This window comes from Aulonocara stuartgranti (genome assembly GCF_965226115.1).
Source record: "Aulonocara stuartgranti genome assembly, chromosome: 3".
NCBI lineage: Eukaryota > Metazoa > Chordata > Actinopteri > Cichliformes > Cichlidae > Aulonocara > Aulonocara stuartgranti.
This window is the reverse complement of record NC_138941.1, coordinates 9,966,734-9,985,407: the sequence shown is the minus strand read 5'-3', so window position 1 is coordinate 9,985,407 and position 18,674 is coordinate 9,966,734. Positions and strand designations below refer to the sequence as shown.

The following is an 18,674-nucleotide window of genomic DNA, read 5'->3' as shown; positions in this document are numbered from 1 at the left end:
TTTGAGTAAAAGCTCTGCCACACTGATCACAGCTGTACGCTTTAACTCCACTGTGGATGAGTTGGTGATTTTTTAGGGAACGCTTCAAGGAAAAAGACTTTCCACACAAGTCACAGCTGAACGGTCTCTCTCCAGTGTGGATGACCTGATGCTGTTTTAGTGAAGCCTTCAGAGTAAACTCCATCCCACACTCATCACAGCTGTATGGCTTAATTCCAGAGTGGGTAACTAGATGACTCTGTAAGCTGCTACTGTGAGTAAAAGCTCTGCCACACTGATCACAGCTGTACGCTTTAACTCCACTGTGGATGAGTTGGTGTTGTTTTAGGTAACCCTTCCTGGAAAAAGAATTTCCACACAAGTCACAGCTGAACGGTCTCTCTCCAGTGTGGATGACCTGATGCTGTTTTAGTTTAGCCCTCACAGTAAAACCCTTCCCACACTCGTCACAGCTGTATGCCTTAATTCCAGAGTGGGTAACTAGATGCCTCTGTAAGCTGCTACTTTGAGTAAAAGCTCTGCCACACTGATCACAGCTGTATGCTTTAACTCCACTGTGGATGAGTTTGTGTGTTTTTAGGGAACGCTTCAAGGAAAAAGACTTTCCACACAAGTCACAGCTGAACGGTCTCTCTCCAGTGTGGATGACCTGATGCCGTTTTAGTGAAGCCCTCACAGTAAAACCCTTCCCACACTCGTCACAGGTGTGTTTTTTCTCTCCCTTTCTTCTGTGAGGTTTGTCGGCCTCCTGAGAGCGCTGACTTCTGGCTCCATGTTGGTCCTGCAGTGACAGAGATACAAACAGAGGCAGTGAGTGAAATGCAGTCGTGGAACAAACTCAACCTTCAAACTCCATTAACACTAGTTTTAAACCTGAAGGTGGAGCGTGGCACCAAACACCTTAAAGGTCTCTTATCCCCACCTGCTGGTAGTTCTAACACATTACATCCAACCTGCTGTTAAAGATAATTCATGACTGTTCAAACACTAAAATCATGCCCATCCCTCCTGATTGTACACACACACACACACACACACACACACATTATTTTATAATTTAGATTATTTTGTTGTTTCCTATTACATATTTCTATAATTTGTATAGATTTATACAGAATTATTCAGTGATAATAAATCCTATGTTTGTTTATTCTAAAGGAACCCCGTTAGCTTCCACAACAGATGTTGCTCGTCTTCCGTCAAATACTCACATAAAATATTACACAATAAAGTGGATTCAAGATATCCACATAATTTCATTCTTACATCCACAGTGAGGTTTCACAATTGTTCAAATATAAGCAATCAATAATAATAATAATAATATCAATAACATTGAGGCACATTACACAAATTTCAAAAACAAATCATGTCTTACAATATTTACAACAACTAAAAGCTCTGTAAATCGGCTTTTAAGTGTTCATTGAAGTTTTGAATAATTCTCTAATTTTTTAAGGCAACTTATTCCACTTAAAAGTTGCTCTAAATGTAACAGTTTTACAAAACGTTACTTTTAACTCGAGCATTTACTAAATTGCAGCTTGTTGAAAACTGTGTAATATGATGATGTATTTCATCTGGATACTGCAGCTGAGCAGAATAAATGTGGTGTGTTTAACAGAATTGCTTTCTTTAGAACTACAAGTAAGCCATAGAATATTTTAGCCTGTACAGGAAGCCAAGAAAGGTTATTATGCATTTTATCAATATTAGTATAGTATGAACATCTTCACACTAATCTGGACGCCTTATTCTGGACTAACTGAAGTCTGTTAAGATCTGTCTTATTAGCTGCTGACCAAATGATTGAACAATACTCCAGATGAGACATTACTAGTGCATTAATGACATCTTTCATAATGAAGAAGTGATACACAAAGAGCATTTCATAGCCATAGCTATGCCTTGTCAGCAGAGTTATGTGACATTAGTGATGTTTGTACTTTCAGCGTTAACTTGGTTTTAAAGCCTTTAAAATATACGCCGTTCAATAGTCGACCTTAATCTGACAGAGAATGTGATGATTTTGTGGATAATTAAAGTCAGTCATATATCCACAAACACAACAAGCTGAAAGTCAGTGATGCTGCTCGGTTTGCAGTCCTGAACATCACGGCACAAGCAGGATCCACTGCACTGTTAATGTTAGCTGTGTTATATTGCTGCCTCTGTTCGGTGGTGTCGAGCCAAACGCACTTTAACGTGTGTTTGAACGAGCTGACGGTTCACTCGTTAAGCTGAAAGAAAGATGCTTTAATCACAGCAGTCACACATGTGTCCACTGCACCATCTGGAACTCTTCTTGTTTACACTCGTAATAACACAAACACTAAATCCTGCTTCTCTGGTGCTGTTGTGTAGCAGTGTGTACACCTGAGACTGTCACCTGTCTGTCTGTCCTGCACTCTCTCTCTGTTTCTTTCTCTCTGATTGTGGAATAAAAGTATGAACATGTGTTTATAAGTTACACTTGTGTTTGAATCCTGCAGCTTATCACACATTTGATTTCCATGTGTGACGACTGCAAGTGTCCAGAGTGAGGACAGACTGAGGGAGCCACTGCTGCACATCATCTGTGAGGCTTTGCAGCCCTGATGATCCACCAGGACAAACTCAGCAGTGTGTGAGGAAGAGGAGGAGGAAGAGCCAGCAGCAGCTGACAGATGGAGAGAATAGACAGACTGTTCCCTGTTTGTGAAGGACTGCTAGGAAAGTTTAACATAACTGTCTGTGCTGAATCAGTCTTATTAGGTAATGTTCAAATAATGTGATCATCCCAGTGTTTCCAGTGTGGGAGAAAGTACTCAGGGCCTTCAAGTTACACACTATGAAAGGCAGCAACAAGTTTAATGTTCAGAAACCTAAAGTCTGTATCAGCAGCAGAATGGAGCTAAAAATAAATGTTGGTTTCAGTTCTATGAAGCTTTGAGTATTTTGGATCAGTAGCTGCTGTGTTTGTTGCATCATATTGCTGTAACTGTTTATATGCTTTATATATTCTGAGCTAAGTTGATCTATAGTGTTACATGATACACTCTCAGAAATACGAGAGAGAACAAGGGGAGAGAAGAGAGAAGAACATTTTTGGTCTTTAAATATTTGGTCTATAGGAACATACTGGTGTTTAAAAGTCCAGAAATGCCCCTTTAAAGGTTCAATCTGAAATAAAGTACAAATCTGTATTATAAAATCTTAAGCAGCAACTTCTCCAGGTTCCAATATTTATGCAATTCTCAAACCTTTTGGCCACGACTGTATAACCTCTTCTGAAGTTTAGTGGATATTATACATGGTTATGCTCAGGATGTGTCGGCCAGTTTCCACTGGAAACGCCTTTTGGTTAAACTGTCAGCGAGGAATTTGCATTTGCACTGTTACATTTTTATATAACTTTAATGCACATAAACAACAGCTGCTTGTTTCAGTGAAAATACATTGATGGCTTTTTAATAAAGTTGTGCAGCTGTAAAGTATTTTGTCTGGTGTCAATTCTATCGTCAGCTACATCGTTATGGCAAATGTTCAAATGTATATGGTGATAAATATCTTTGGTCATATGGTCCTGCTCTGTCTGTCACCTTCTGTGTTGAGCTCATTGTTTCCTCTGTAGTGGCTGAGCTGAGTCCAAGTAGCTGAAAATGTTCCTCTGCTGCTCCGTCAGACTCTCCTCCTCCTGCTGATCAGCTGGGACACAAAACAGATCTTTGTTAGGCTCCACACTGCACTGAAGAGTCAAAGTGTCTCATATGTTCATCTGACAAGTAAAAGAACACATTTTTGTTTCCCGAGGTGGGCAACTTGTTGGAAACAAACACAAAAGGTTTGAGCACTGATACCTGCCATTGCTGGCATTGAAAGATGCAACGCCAGCAATGTGGATTGCCAAGACTCAAACCAATCATCAAGCAAAGACAACAGGGATCATTTGTTTCTGCTTATTTAGCATTCACAGCATTTGTAGTTGCCTTCTGTGCAGGGGAAGTCCACGCACACTGTGTGGTACCGCCATCCGCAGAAGGTGCATTCAACCTCTGTAAGAGAAACGAGATTGTCTGAGACTGAAATGATATTCACTAAAGAAGTGGTGATTTGTAAAACTTCACATTTTGATCCGGGACGTACTCTGCATGAAAACAAGCGCTCACTCTTCCTGCTCAACAAATGACAAGGGCGGAGCCTTATACCACGTGATACAGAAGCTGTGCCGTGTGATGCTAAAATTAGTAGGGAAAAAACAACGGAGAGCACGTCAGGGACTGTGCAAAACGAGGGATTTAGGAAAAGGAAGAGAGAGAGCAAGCAAGAGAGAGAAATAAAAGAGCAAGAGAGAGAGATGGAAGAGCAGGAGAGAGAGATGGAAGAGCAAGAGAGAGAGATGGAAGAGCAAGAGAGAGAGATGGAAGAGCAAGAGAGAGAGAGATGGAAGAGCAGGAGAGAGAGAGCCAGGGCATCGATTATGGTTAGTTTGAGTCTTGACAATCCACATTGCTGGCATCTTTCAATATGTTTGAATGCACCAGTGTAAGTGCAGCCACTCAGACTCAATGTGTTCATAGAAACAGGTGCACATGTGTCACGAGTTCATCCAGCAGTAGCTATGGCACTTGGCCACAGGTGGCAGCAGTGGACTGACCTCCATTTGAGACTGCTCCAGCTGCTGTGTGACAGTCAGTAGATCTGCTACAAATTGCAGATCATATGCAAATTTTGGAAATGACATTATAAATATTCCTAACTTAGCCACGGCAGCCATGTTAATGCATTACCTATATTGGCTGAAAATGTTCATTTGCAGAGAAAAGACACAGGCAGACTGTGCTTACAGGACAACAACAACAACAATCTTTATTTATAGAGCACATTTAAAAACCAACGGCATGCCAAAGTGCTTAACATAGAACAAATTAACACAAGTATAATCAGAGTCATAAAAATAAAAGTGTAGAATTATGTTCACAGGAAAAAGCCACCAATAGAAAAAATATAACTATAGCACATAGCTATAGCACAATATAACTGTGCCATCAACACACAATGGGGATAAGACATACACAGTGCAAATAAAAAGCAAGATAGGAAAATTAGTAAAATAAATCACTGCAGACAAGGCCAGCATTTAACCGGTAGAAAACGCAAGATTAAACAAATACGTTTTAAGCCGTGATTTAAAAGATTGAATAGAGTCAGACGTCCGAATGCCAATGGGAAAGTTGTTCCACAACTCTGGTGCGGCCAGGGCAAACGCTCGATCACCTCTAGACTTCAGCCGAGATCTAGGCCGCACCAACAGTAACTGTGAGGATGATCTTAAAGCCCTAGCAGGAACATATAAGCTTAAGAGTACCTTAAGATAGCTCGGTGCTGTGTTATTAGTGATTTTAAAAGTAAACAGCAGAATTTTAAATTGGATACGATATTTCACAGGCAACCAGTGCAAATCAGCTAGGACGGGAGTAATGTGGGCAAACTTCTTAGTTTTGGTTAGAATGCCTGCAGCAGCATTTTGGACTGTCTGTAATCTATGGAGGAGGGAGAGTGGAGTCCAAAATAGAGTGAATTGCAGTAATCCAGCCTCGAAGTTACAAAGGCATGGATGAGTTTTTCCAGGTCTTTATGCGGGATATACTGCCTGGCCTTAGAAATAAGGCGGAGTTGGTATAAACTCGATCTAACAACAGCAGACACTTGTCTATCAAGTTTAAATGAGCTGTCAAGTAACACGCCCAAATTCCTAACAGTGTCGGAAAAGGAGCTAGTGAGAAAACCAAAAGCATCACGAAGTTTGGCACGAAGGACGTCACTGCCAAAGACCACAATTTCAGTTTTCTTATCATTAAGGATAAGAGTATTTGCCAGGAGCCATTGCCTGACCTCACACATGCACTCTCGAAAACTATTCAAGGACAAAGCTAGGTCATCATTTAACTCAAAGTAGATCTGAATGTCATCGGCATAATAATGAAAAGCGATGTGATATTTCTCAAAGATAGCACTTAATGGAAGCATGTACAATGAGAACAGAGTAGGGCCTAACACAGATCCCTGAGGGACACCACAACAGACAGGTACAGCGAAGGAAGAGGAAGTGGCCAAGTGAACCGAGGAGAGCCGATTGGACAAGTATGATTTAAACCAATCCAAGGCAACACCCTTGATGCCTACAGCGTGCTCAAGTCTCGCCAATAGGATTTTATGATCAACCATATCGAAAGCCGACGATAAATCCAATAGCACTAGGACCGAGGAGCGCCCATTATCAGCCATTAGTAGAAGGTCATTGAGAACTCGGAGCAGCGCTGACTCAGTGCTATGATGTGGTTTGAAGGCCGATTGGAATTTATCATTAATGCTATTCTCATCCAGGTAGGCCTGGAGTTGAAGCAACACTATCTTCTCAAGAATTTTGGCCAAGAACGGAAGCTTGGAAATCGGCCTATAGTTCGCATAATCATTATAATCGAGGTTCCTTTTTTTAAGAACAGGCTGAATTATAGCATGTTTAAAGGCTGATGGTACGCAACCAGAGAGCAAAGAAGAGTTCAAAAGGGACAATATACTAGGTCCAATTGCACTAAAACAGTCCTTAACTATACGAGATGGAAGAACATCATATACGAGATTAGTATTGTTCAGTTGTTCAACCAGACGCTTAAGAGTAGGGAGTGAAACGGGTTCAAACTGATAGAAGGAAGAGGAACAGTCAGGGGTAAACGCAGGGCCTGTCATTAAAGGAAGAGCAGATTTAAGAGATGAGACTTTATCTAAAAAATAATTTAAAAATTGTTCGCAAAGAACCGTGGAGCACGGCAGCGGCATAGTGGGGCAGGGGTTGACCACAGAGTTAAAAATTTTAAATAAAATTCGAGGATTGTTACCATTGGTAGAGATAATTTTTGAAAGAAAAGCTGCTTTAGCCATTTTGGCAGCAGTTTGAAACTTCAAGCGACTAGTACGTAGGATGTCGTAAGATGCCTGGAGTTTATCTTTCCTCCACCTTCTCTCATCCCGCCGACACGCACGTCGTAGAGCGCGAACAGAGTCACTTAACCAACATTGTGAGTAAGTTCTGGGGCGCTTCATTTTAATAGGTGCCACAGTGTCGAGGATGGAGGAACATGTAGTTAACAGGGTATTGGCAAAATTCTCAACCATATGAGGGGTAAGACAATCTGACGTAATAGATGCAGAATACACAAAAGAAGCAGAGAATTTCACCACAGTATCAGCATTAACAGTACGCACATCACATAATAACGTTACATGTTATTATGTGATGTTACTGAAATCATCATGAATAACAGGAGTGGTGATTCCTGTAACTTTGTGTATATAATTTGGCATTTCTTACTGATGTAGGCCAAAAATAAATACATAAACTGAGCACCTGATGGCTTTGAACTTTTGTTGTCCATCTTCCATTGGTTTGAATTTTGCGCTCCAGTACAAACACAAATCCCCCAACCCGAGGATCAGCACAATTAACCTAACAGACCTACACCTTAGTTCACAGATTCACTTTGTCTAAGGTTGATTTCTGGGATTCCACACAACCCAGGATTCAGATCGTGAATCCATGATGGGCTTGGATTTACATCATTATAAATGAAATGTGCTCTACTTGGAAGCAGCCGGCCCCGCCCCTTTTGACGGGTTGTGTGAGACTTTAAATCATCAAACTGTAAATTATAAATTTAAATTGTTATTGATCCTTTACCCCGAGTCCTAAAGTGTAGATTTATTTTCTTACTCTTCTTATATTTATTGTTTGTTTACTTGCACCGCTGTAACTGCAGCCTCGTCGTCTCGTCTCTCTATATGCTGGACTGTCTGTAGCGGAGATGACAATAAAGTTTACTTTGGCTTCAGCAGCGCGCAGGCGCACCGAGGGCTCTCGCGCTCACTTTATATAATTTAGAAAAAACATCGGTGCAGATTATAAGTCTGTATCATAATATCTGTTTGTTGTGTTGTTTTTATTTTGTTTTGCGAGTTGGTTATTAGATGCCGCTCCAGCCAGCCAGAGACTCCCCGCCGTAATAAACTACGTATTCTCTTATTGCTGTTACCAAGTTCCTGTGAAAAGCAGATTTTTCCCACTGCTGACTCAGCTGGATCAGGGAGAGTGACTGAGGCAGATATTGAGCTGTCAGTGTTTTTATATAACATTAAAGTCCCTGAGGGTATGGCACCAAGCACCATTGAGAATTCCCCAACACTGTTTGACAAGTTTGATGAGCATCTTGACTTTTGGTCTTTGGATATTAACAGTCCTGGATATGTGACTTCTTGTTTAACAGAAATGTTACAGAGAGCATTTGCAGTGCAGCCTTTAATTGCTAGTAATTCACATTTTTTTAGATTTCGACATAAAGCAGATGCCTCAGAGAAATCACTAATAACACTAAGGGCTGGACGGATTTGATTTGCATTCTTCAAGAAGAGTGTGGTGTCATCAGCTAGCTGGCTGATGATGAGCTCCTTATCAGCTGTGCTGATTCCTTGTATAACAGGTCAAATCTCGGGGTGGAGTCTTAATCATTTTAATTGAGCTATTGCCATTCGTGTACAAGGTTTTGATAGCTTTACAGAAAAATGCCAAATTTTTCCAAAGACTGGAAAATAAATTGATGTTCAATTGTATCAAAAGCCTTTTAAAAATCCAGGAAGAGAATGAAGCTATAGTCAGATACCAAATCAGAGTAATCAAGTAGATCTAAAACCAGTCTCATGTTCTTAGAAAGGTGTCTGTTTCTCATAAAGCCTGATTGTGTCTCATCGATAATTGTGTCCAAGAACTCTTTCATTCTGTTAGCAAGTACTAAAGCCATAATCTCATAGTCATCATTGAGCAGACAGATGGGTCTCCAATTGTCAATAAGAAGTAAGTCTTTGTTTGGCTTTGGAATAAGTGTTATGAGACCCTGAGTAAGAGTAGGAGGGAGGATGTTATTCTCTACACTTCCTATGAAAAGCTGCAGTAAGAACGGAGCCAGGAGATTAGAAAATGATTCATAAAACTCTGCAGTTAAACCATCTGTGCCGGGAGATTTGTTGGCCTTAAGTGCAGAAATAGGATTACAAACGTCCTCCACTGTCAGAGGGCTGTCACAGTGACTTCTATCTTCCACAACAATAGTTTTTAGGTTTTTAATATTATTGAGAAACAGCGTTGAGACATATATATATATATTCTACTTTTCTAAATGATTGACTATTTCAATGGAGAACCTAAATGACACGGACCTGTGTTTGTTATTACATATCTCTATTTTGAATGTGACAAGTCTATCATTGCCTGTTATTCATAGGTATTAACAGAGTTTTTGGCCTTTTTTCCTCTATAAAAGTTAATTGACTCTTTACAGTGGCCTGCTGTGGTTAATAATAACATGTTCAGTCATGAGTGAAATCAAAGCTTTTCTTCACTTTAGCATTTAACATTCCCAACAATATAATGTGATACCTTAATTAAAACACAGCTAATAAAACACAATTTTCTTAATGCAAACATCAGTGACTCAACATTAGCAACCAAAGGGTTCAGTCTGCAGCTCACACTCATGTGAAGCTACAGCCTCCCCCTTTAGTCTCTGTCATCCTTCTGCTCCTGCAACAACAAAGCAAGACAAAACCTCCACCCTTCTTCTACAGGCTGGGTGAATTGTTGTGGACATTCACTAATCCTAAAGTCGGCACCGTTTTTGTCTCAGTATCAAGTCAGTAAAACTTTTAGTCGTCAGTCCGTCACAGTCCAGTCACATGCATACATCCACACACATTCATACCAGATATTGCTGATAATGGAGTCTCACGCGCAGCCTATTCGAGCCTCCATCACCAGCAAGATGATGTCATCATTTTAAAGGAAAACAGCTCCTTGTTTTTGGACTGGATTGACTCGCTGCAATCCTTTTAGGCTCAGGACTTCTCATGTGATCAATGTCACATATAAGTGAATTTCTCCCAAGCCCATTATAATCATGGAGAAAAACACTTTGCCACTGTTTCCAGTAAGAATATTTTATAGCGCTTTAAAGTTCAACCTCTCAGGTCTGGATTAAAGAGCTGATTTGTTAAATCGGGAACTCACAAAATACCAAAATATCACCACCGGTGGATCACACCTCTCAGATGTTCTTATCTCAGTGCACTGTAACAAAAGCACAAACAAACGCAACCAATAAAATACTAATAAAGTAACAAATACTGGGACCCATTGCAAACATGTCCAAGCATAAAACCATCTTTCTCTCTCTTAGAGAAAGAAAACAATCCAAACCTCACTGATAAAATCAACCTAGTGTCAAGCAAAACCCAAAAATCAACCAAAACTTCACCAGAAAGTTTTCCTCCCTCCCGGGACAATATTGTGCAGGAATACAGGCACCGTAACTCCTCTTGCACTGACAAAAACATGTTGGATTTACTTGATTCAATAGTGGACACTGGTTGCACACAAAGGTTTTGCTTTGGCAGAAACTTAAACAACTGAGTTAAATCAACACAACCTTTTCATATTCAGTAAACCTGCATGTTGTGTTCATAAAACACGATTGAAACATGTTCAGATGGAGTAAGTTGAGCTCCTGGAACATTTTAATCCTTCAACTGAAATTGAATGGGTCTACAACAACTACCATCCTCCTATCTCTATCCTGGTTGCAGCAGGGCTGGGAAATAACCCTGAAGTGATAGGTTACCAGGCAGGGTACACCCTGGACAGCTCACCAGTCTATCAGATAGAAACACACAGCCGTTTACATTCATGGATAATTTAGCCCAGGACCTTCTTACTGTGGAGCAACAGCACTAACCAGCATGCCAACAATGGAGGAAATACAGGAAAGCTATGATTTCCTGTATTTGAGGCAGAATTCTTTTGTTCTTGCCCTTGACAGGTTAATCCACAATAAATAGCAACAGCATGCATGTGGTGTGTGTGTCGTTGTCTGCCTCTTATAACTCCAGTGATTTTCCTGTAGTTTGAAATCTTATGCGGTGTTGACACAATAATTTGTTGTAAACCAGGAAATTCCCAACTGTGGTAGAAAGCACAGCTTAGCCTGAGCAAATGTTCAAAGAAAAGTCGTCACTTCCTGATTTCTGCTTCACTGATAAATATTGTCACACTGGGGTTTTTGCAAATGATATCAGTGAGCACTGTGTGGCAGCTGGAGTCAGACAACTGAAGCTCCCACAATCAAGACCACAAACAGCTTTCAAAGGAGATTTGAAGCTTTTCTGGCAGCAAGCTTCATGATTTATGGGACTGGAACTGGAACAGAAACTACCTGATCACCAATGGTGAGCTGGCATGGAATTATTTTTATGACATTTTATCAAAGTTATAAATAAGCATGCCCATTAACACATAGTGAGTGAGCATGTTGTCTTCCCACGCAGTGAACAGCGGATGCTAATGTTTTTGTCACTTTTTACAGAGTCAAACTCAAAGTAAGGTCAGTGCTTCCACGCTTTAAACGCTGCACGCTCACACTCTCTCCACACTCGATAGATTATCCATTGTTCATCTGCACACAGCTGCGGTTTTAGTAACGCAGTGTGCTTACGGGAAAGTAACAGTAATCTAATTACCTTTTTTGCAATAGTAATCCCTCACTTTACTCGTTTCTTGAAAAAAGTAATCGGATTACTGCCCATCTCTGGTTGGAGCTGTGCACTTGTGGGTTCCACCTTGTGTACACGTTTATCTTTGCTGTGTGTACTTGTACCTCTGAGTGGAAGCTGAACTCTTGAGTTCGAGTATCGAAGCATCAGCTGTGACGTTAAAGTCCAAACAGCTCGTTCATTTGACGTGCAAATGAACGAAGGTAACGCCGTTTTCATGTGGATGTGTCACTGAGACACTTTCCACATCCACAGCTCACAAAATGGGAAAACTATAGAAGTATAACAATGAAGAAGTTACTATGTTACGGGTCCCAAGGATGAAGACCTCGATGACAAATATGTTACCTGTAAAAGCAGGTGAAGAGCAGAGTAAGGAAGACACGATGCGTCTCTGCTTTCCTCCAGAACGTGTCTGAGTCTGATTTATTTCACACAAATAAATGCTATAAAACACTAAACATGAGCTTTCAATATACTGTTCAGCTGGTTCCTCATTCACATCAATGACATTTACTTATTTCACAACATCAGTGAAATATACTCTTTTTAACTGGTTCAGTTTCTCAAGTTCACACTTCTTTCCATAACAGCTACATCCTTTTATCATATCAATAAACACATCACATTGTCTTCTGCAGTGTCTTACTGGCTAAACAGTTCTATTCAATAACAGCATTGGTAAATACATTACATTTGTTCCCTCCAGTAATTTACTGGCAAAATCACTATTTAGTGCATCATGAAACACAGCTTGTTGAATCAACCCATGAATGCCTCTGTTAGCTACACAGAGTTGCTCAGAGTGCTTGTGTTACACTAGCTAATCTACTCAGTCACTTTAACAGAACTATTAACATTCACATCTCACAGAACTGATTTGATTGGAGCATTACAACACGTTTGCACAGAGCATAGGAGCGCACTGACTCTGCTTCACGAGCGCTCCACCTAACGAGCGGGCTCGCGGTGCGGTCGCGCGGGACACTCCTCTGGTTTTCTCCCGTGTTTACATATAAATAACTTTGGCGGACCGCCTTAACTCTCCCATTCACATTAACGTGGGTAACCATGGTGACAATAAACAACATTTTCGGTGCGAGCACCGTGTACCGACCTGTAAAAGCAGGTGAAGAGCAGAGTAAGGAAGACACGATGCGTCTCTGATTTCCTCCAGAACGTGTCTGAGGAAGCAGCGGAAGGTGGGCTCCACTTACTGCTCCCCGAAACCCCGGAGCAAGCACCAAAGTTCCGCCCTCACTGCTTTCTAACATAAAATGAATCCCTGTTACATGGATTTTCTATCCTCTTAAAGAAACTGAAAATAAATACATATAGCAATGAAAAATGTCCCGTTACATGAGTGTTTTACACAAAATAATATTAATGTGGTCATTCCCTCACAGGGGTGCCACAACTACACTGCTGTTTTGACAGAGACACAGTGTGTTTATCTAACTTGGCTGAAGCCAAAGTTCTCCAGACAAATTCAGTCTGTTTCTGCCAAGTGTGAACTCACTGGATGAGCGCCAGATACACAGAATCAAAAAGGGATAAATTACTTTTCTTATGTCATGTTCCCGTCACAAACTGGCTCAAGGAGAGGGGAAGCAGGAGTCCACAGATGAAATGTTCCTATAAATAAAGTGGAATTTATTCAAACTTTACCAAAACTTCAACACATCAAATACAAGCAGCTCAGCAGGGAGTGGATGTGTGTTGCATGTGCCAGGTGGATGCAGAGAGAGGCCAGGGCCACGTTCAAACCTGAACACGCTGCACAGTGTTTTGTTCCATTTGTTAGGGATGAATGAAATGCTTCCTTGAAAGGATGTGTGCAGTCACCAGTGGGCGTGGAAGCATGTGCGCCCTCATTTGGTGGGTGTGCAAGAAAAGTCATCCTGTCACACAGCAATGCCTACATAAATCACACCACTCTGCTTAAAATAATAATGTTTAGTGAAGCAGGTGAAGCAAAGGGCTGCTTTTAATAGGCTGGGAGACCCAGGTGTGCTGCTTTAGCTGCTGAGCCTCTTATGACAGAACAGCGGAGAGTGGTAAGAAGGGAGGAGGGGGTCTGGCTGTGTTTGTGAACGATAGATGGTGTAACTCTGGGCATTTCTCTATCAAAGAGACGCTATGCTGTAAGGACATTGAGCTGCTAGCGGTTAGCATGAGACCGTACTATCTACCACGAGAGTTTACACACGTGATTATGATAGCTGTGTATGTCCCGCCCTCTGCTAACGCTGCAGCAGCCTGTGAGGTCCTGCACACTGTAACCAGCAGACTCCAAACACAGCACCCTCAGGCCCTTTTCCTGATCTCTGGGGACTTTAAAGATGATGTAACCATTTAATTATGGTTACATAATGAATTATGTAATTAATTATGCAAAATGCAAAACGCTCAGCTGTGTCTCCAATCAAAGCTCTGTAACTTCAGAGGTGATGTTCATATGTTGACTAATGGTTTTCTTTCATTTTTGATGTACTGCAGAATATTTGTATAAAATCCAGGCCAGGAAAATCTCCTTCATGTGTTTCTGTGTTTTGTCTTCAGCTACGTTGACACAAAGGCCTCTGCTGTGACGCTCACACCTTTGATAAAGTCTGGAGAGTGTCAGCTTCCTGTTTATAGATACAAAAATATGTAATGTTGTGAACTCTGGCCGCAGCGGCGCAAGAAAAAGGAGAATTACGGGAAGCACTCACAACAGGTAAAATCAAAATAACAAAGTAAAGTAGGATAAAATAAAAACCAACAAAAGAACAACACAATATACTTCCCCGTACTGTTACTGCTAACCTCTGTTAACCTAGTAACTCTTACCTTCTAACTGACAGCTGGTCAATAAACGAGCTCCATAAACGCTCCATATTCACCTTTACATGGAATATAAAGGGAAAAGAAGAAACACAGTGCTGTGTCAGCGTTAGACATATAGATATATCCTTGCTTTTAATACATTTGAAGGTGGGTGGGAGAGGTGCTTCTCCGCGTAGTCTACGGTCTCTTTGGGATCGGTAAAGCTTTTCCTCACATCACCATGGGTCACTAACAGCTTTGCAGGGTATAGCAGTCTGTACCTGACGCCGGTCATCCCACGTAGTCTTCCTCTCATATTTGCAAATGCGGCTCTGCGTTTCCAACAGAGGGAGGGAAATCTGGGAGGATGTTTATTTTAAAAACCCTTATACATCAGGTTCTTGTTCTCTACAGCTTTCAGCAGAATTTCCTCACCAATGTGGTAGTAGTGCAATCTCAAGATGATGGGCCGAGGAAGATGACTTTGTTTGGGACGCTGGCGATTCGCTCTATGTGCTCGATCGATGAGTGGCTTCTCCTCGAGAGATAGCGCCTCCGCCAACAGGTGTGAACCAACTCAGTCATCTTGGGTCCCTCTGTGCCTTCTGGTATTCCTGCAGTTCTTAAATGATTCCTCCTGGAGTGCCTCAAGAGCTCCACATCTCTCATCTAACTTCTTTACCTCCGCAGACAAACGCTCCACAGTGGCCTGGAGAGTGGCGATGGTGTCAGAGTGGTTCGAGGCACAGTCCTGCAGTTCAGTCAAAGTGTTATCATGCCTGGCCACGTCGCTTTTTATGTCCGAAATTGAGGGCTGGATGCTCTGGTTCAAGGATGATATCTCGCCTCCTATGGTGGTAGAAATCTCTAATATGCAAGTGTCCAGTGCTAGTTAGTTAGTTCTAGTTCTAGTGGTTAGTGGGGCTTTATTTGATGATTCTAGTGTGTGTTACATTGTTGTCATATTGTTGAGTCGCAGAGCTGCACAGTGTTACAGTTTCTGTAGAGTCTGGTATAAGGAACTCAGATCCCTCTGTGAATAATGTTCACTGAAACTGATCTGTAGTTAATGAACTAGTCAGGATTTACACTAGAGAATGTTTCTGCCATTACATGGCCTGTATTTGTAGAGCGCTTTACTCGTCCCTAAGGACCCCAAAGTGCTTTTTTGCCCAAGGACACAACGACCGAGACTGTCCGAGCCGGGGCTCGAACCGGCAACCTTCCGATTACAAGACGAGCTGCCAACTCTTGAGCCACGATCGGCCCACATATTGTTGTCTTTTGTTGCAGACACCAAGTGTTGAGATCCTGTCTCAACCTCCTACATTCTTCCAGCAGGTTACACATTATTTTTTGTATTTGGAATCAAATATATGTGTCAGTTGGGCCTAGTGCAGGGGTCAGCAACCTTTAACACCCAAAGAGCCTTTTGGACCCGGTTTCCACGCAAAGGGTCAGGGTTCGGGAAAACACTGGGAGCCGCAAATACTTTGTGACATCTAAAATGAAGATAACACTGTGTATATTGTTTTTACCTTTATGCTTTGTGTGAACAACTACAGTGTGTTGCTTATGAAATCCATGAAGTGCTACAGAGAAAATCACATTTGATTTATGTAATGAACACATTTTGAGCTCTTAAAGAAATATAACAAAGGAAAGCTGAACTACAATGATCCATGTAGCAAACACAAACTGTTATATCGCCTTTGGGCTTTTGGAGCCTTGACCTGACTTTTAAAAAATAATTGGAAAAAAGCTCTATGCTGCTACAAAATGAAAAATAGATATTTGCAAAATTCTGCCTAAGTATGTATTTTACCTGGTTACTGCGTGTGGTGGGCGTGGTGTGTGACGCTTATTTTGAGAAAGAAAATAATAGAATATAAATGTATTTTTATATTTCAATATCACAATAATCTTCCAATGTAGAACTACAAGTTAAAAAAGAAGTAACATAAATCAAATCCACTTCAGCTAAATACTTCTCATTTATTTCCATCTTACATGCTGTGACTGCAGCCATTCCCACATCTCTGTGAATGGGACTCATGGACATGGATCAGTGGTTGTTGATCAATGGTCCTGAGAATCTGCATAATTAAGATGAAGGAACGGAGCTCCCAGCCCATCGTTCCTGCAGCTGCTTTCAGTCTTTATGCAAATGTCCTGTTTGTAAGACTGAAACCTGCAGCTGAGACTGAAGACGTCACCTGATGATGACGACACGTTTCTCCCACAAAACGCTGCGTCCAGATGAACAGACGCAACAGACTCACTTTCCTGGATGATTGAGATGCATCAAGACTTCATTGTGTGTTACTTCTCATTCAGCACAGACACATTATTCCTGTTAGGTCATGTCAGCTGTCACTCAGTACAAGCACAACTGTGAACAACACAAACTTCTCTTCAATGTGTCACAGAAACACTAAGTGTGAGAGCCTGTATGACACACAGGACAGACTGTAAGCTCTGCTGGCTGCACAGCACTTTGTAGCAGTTTTCCAACATGTCCTCCACCCGTGATGTCAGTGGTGGGACCCCAGTCACAGCACTCAGCACCACCTCCTTTAAATGGATTTTATAGCAGTTCCTCCCGTTACTCGGTGCAACGCTTCTTAAATGTGTTTTTGCAGGATAAAACACAGCAGGTGGTGTAGAGAGGACGTCAGCTGACGGAGCAGAGGGAGGCAGACTGTGGATAAATGACAGAGTGAGAGGAGAGCAACCATGACAGAAGCACAGGTGTGGCAGATAGAAGTGGCTTTATAGACACTTATTGTCAGTCCTCGTGCATGCTGTGGAAATAAGTGTCTGTGTCATGAGGTGACATGTGAGCTTATCTTTGGTCAATAAAGCTGAACGACCAGTTTTCACTTTGCTTGTTACGCTTGTTTAGTGACGTCTGGGTTTCTGTGGAGCCCGAATTTTGATGAGTTCTGGTGAAATCATCTGAGATCATCTGAGCATCGGTGAAGAGTCAGCAGAGAAAGTGTGGGACAGAAGTTTGCTTTGGACACATGGACTGAAATCAAAAAGTAACAAACAGGATTTCCAATGGACAGTATGGAGAAGTGAAAGTACACAAAGGCTGTGCTGGAACACGTGTGTTACACTTTTTGACAGCTGAGAACAAAACACAATATTTTGCATCATCTCTGCAGTGTCTCTTCTTTCCTCTGCTGTTGTGCTTTTAGCTCCAAACTGTTTCAAATGGTTTGTCAGCAAGCTGACCTCTGACCTCTGCAGTACTAACTCCTGACCCGTACAAAGAGCGGGCGTTTCTGACCTTTGACCTGCAGCTGTATGTCTCTCAGTCTCAGTTCTTCTCTCCGTCACTGATGGAGCAGGTGTAGTTGCTGCTGACAGTCAGTCGTTTGTTTTCTCAGAGTGAGGCTGAAGTCTGAACTGTTCAGAGCATCAGGTCTCATCAACGTGCGCTGCTGTAACGCCGCTTTGTCCTCTGAGATCACCAGGTATGAAACCTGAGTGCTGACAGAGCAGCATGTTCCCCCTCATTCACCTCCACCACCACAGCCAAGGCATGCTGGGAAACTGAGGACACACAGACGGAGAACTGAAGTGTCTGCTGTGTGTTCATCTCAGAGTCCTCACAGGTGACACATTAGCTCCAGAACACCAAGCCAGGTGTTTGAAGCCTGACAGGGATTCTTCCCATCCAGAGGGAGGATTTAGCTGCACAACAATGAACATTAGTGTGTAGTTTAGAAACACAGACTGTGCCTGCACTGCATCTAGTGAAGAAAAGTGTTACTGCGAGAGAACCAGGCTCCTTTAAAGCAGCTGATATTAAGGTTGAAAAATCAACAATAAGCTGATGTAATCAACGTTTCACAAAATGGTCAGCAGCTAAAATCTGGAGCCGTTCTTTGGTGGTAATTAACAGTTTGTTCTTGTTAGCTAATTATGTCATTAAAGGTAGCAGCAGAAGCCTTGTGTTGAAAGCCCATTCACTCACACATTCACACAGTATGTGTGTGTCTGTGTTACACTGTGGACATCCCTTCTGTTGGAGCGCCATCTTGTGGCAGGTTTAAGAAATCAAAGTCAAAGTCAAAGTCAACTTTATTTGTCGATTCTGCCACATGTACAGGACATACGGAGAATAGAAATTGCGTTACTCTTCACTCCCTAGATAAATAGCAAATGAACATTTAAATATATTTAAATATAAAAGTGATTAAAAAATGCAAGTAAAATAATTAAAA

General features: G+C 41.6%; 2 protein-coding genes and 1 long non-coding RNA gene across 7 annotated transcripts in view; 1 reads left to right on the top strand and 2 right to left on the bottom strand.

The window, feature by feature from the left end:
- LOC309703020 (NACHT, LRR and PYD domains-containing protein 3-like) overlaps positions 1–18,674 on the bottom strand; it is a 198,082-nt gene that overhangs the window by 128,629 nt on the left and 50,779 nt on the right. The gene's annotated exons all lie outside the window — the stretch shown is intronic.
- The window catches only part of LOC309702312 (phospholipase D1-like), a 62,978-nt gene that overhangs the window by 21,921 nt on the left and 22,383 nt on the right, over positions 1–18,674 (top strand). The gene's annotated exons all lie outside the window — the stretch shown is intronic.
- Positions 2–12,492, bottom strand: LOC309702513. The gene is made up of 4 exons (XR_014275577.1): positions 11,980–12,492; positions 3,969–4,217; positions 3,582–3,687; positions 2–781 (listed from the first exon to the last, which is right to left on the bottom strand). It is a non-coding gene; the product is annotated as an uncharacterized lncRNA (long non-coding RNA).